The sequence below is a fragment of the Dendroctonus ponderosae genome, unplaced genomic scaffold (genome assembly GCF_020466585.1).
Source record: "Dendroctonus ponderosae isolate FM_Combo_2020 unplaced genomic scaffold, Dpon_F_20191213v2 Dpon_F_20191213_1605, whole genome shotgun sequence".
In the NCBI taxonomy this organism is placed as follows: Eukaryota; Metazoa; Arthropoda; class Insecta; order Coleoptera; family Curculionidae; genus Dendroctonus; species Dendroctonus ponderosae.
The window spans coordinates 87-1,716 of record NW_026017753.1 but is presented as its reverse complement, the minus strand read 5'-3'; the positions used below and the strand labels follow the sequence as shown (position 1 = coordinate 1,716).

The window sequence follows — 1,630 nt, the reverse complement described above, 5'->3', positions numbered from 1 at the left end:
TTTCGGTTTTCAGGCGTCGTAGGCTATGTAGGCTTTCACGGCCGGTTTAATCACATTCCTAAATGTACTCAAATGTAGTTGAAGTGTTGGAAAACTCACCGCCTTCATCAGTCCGAACAGTTTAAAAAGTGCAAATTTCTGGATATTTTCCGGCGTATCCAGCATCATTTGGACTATGGAATCAACGCCGAAACATAAACTTATCCATTAACGTTATTATAATCAATTTGGAGCCCGATGTCAATGGCAATGATATAATTATGTTAAAACGGGCTCTGGAAAGTGTCTCGCGTTTCGGCGCTGACTTTGGACCCCGACTGTATTTACTCGTCACAATTCCATTTTATGAAGTTAAAGAGATTAGATGGTATCGTTCCGAATAAAATACGTTACAGCGTAATAAATGGACAAAAGGTCAGTTTGTACACAGTAAAGTAAATGAGATAAAGCACGCAACACTGCTACGGTTTTATCGCTACGTGAATTTATTCACTAACTATAGCTTTGATTACGTGAATTAGATGTCTGCAAGCTCCATGGCTCTAAATTGCTCTTTGCTAACTCTACCTCAAATTTACAACCAGCGAAACATAGAAAAATTCATCAGAAATACTCTTAGTTTTCCAGGTTTACTGAGCTAGAATTTTTTAAACAGCTCCATGAGTGTTGAAACACTCCAAAAAGCCTCAAAACTTCGCTGATGCACTTGACTGTCAACACTGTTTGCATTGAGTTGAGTGACAGGGAACGTCAGAATTTACCCGTTTGAAAACTCGTGTTTTTTGGCAAAAATTATACTGTAGGATGGGGCGAATTTCCGTAACCGCTAGAAGACTGCTTTATTGCTGCGAACATTTCGAATTTTCTGCCCTAAAATGCAAAATACTTTATATTTCTTGCTCGTTTGTGGGAGGCCACAGCACAACCATTTTGCCATATTTTCAAGTGAAATTTTTGAAAAAATGCACTCACCAATAATCTGGATCTTCCAATGAAGTTCAGTCCATTAGTTTGGCCTCACAACGCTCCAAAAAAGCCTCAATCGATGCACTTAAATGTCAACAATTTGCGCACTATTAGTATTGAGTCTCCATGTTCCAGTTTGACAGTAAACGTCAAAATTTTCCCGTTTGGAAAAACCGCGTTTTTCGCTTAAAATCCACTGGTGGATCGGAAAAACACCACCAAACGATGCAGGGCAGGTTTATTGCTGGGAAAATCACTAACTTTTCGCCCGAAACTGCCAAATATTGCACATTTTTCAAAAAAGTCTTGAGCGTCAACTGCCAAACGTCCGCGCTATTCGCCAGTAAACAAATAAAATCGACATAACCCAAACAGGGTTAAGTTGAGTTGATTTGGGATAGTTTGGGGTAATTTTGGTTAGATTAGACGTATAAAAAGTCAATTTGTGCTCGAAAAAATGATAATCTCCTCTACTTATTGCTTCTTGGAAGCTCAAAACAACCTAAATTCTTCTTCTTCGGCGGGAGGTGAGAAATTCAGCCAACGTAAAGATAAACCTGCAAGAGCAGAGTAAACCGAAATAACAACAAAAAAGTTATTTATTGCAAAAATGCGGCGTTTGAAACAGTTGTATACCGAAAAAAAAGTATTATTTTTACTTAAA

General features: G+C 38.3%; 1 long non-coding RNA gene across 1 annotated transcript; it reads right to left on the bottom strand.

The window, feature by feature from the left end:
• Positions 1-462: 462 nt before the first annotated feature.
• Positions 463-1,302, bottom strand: LOC109534867. Its single transcript, XR_002171671.2, has 2 exons — positions 927-1,302; positions 463-870 (listed from the first exon to the last, which is right to left on the bottom strand). It is a non-coding gene; the product is annotated as an uncharacterized LOC109534867 (long non-coding RNA).
• Positions 1,303-1,630: the final 328 nt, after the last annotated feature.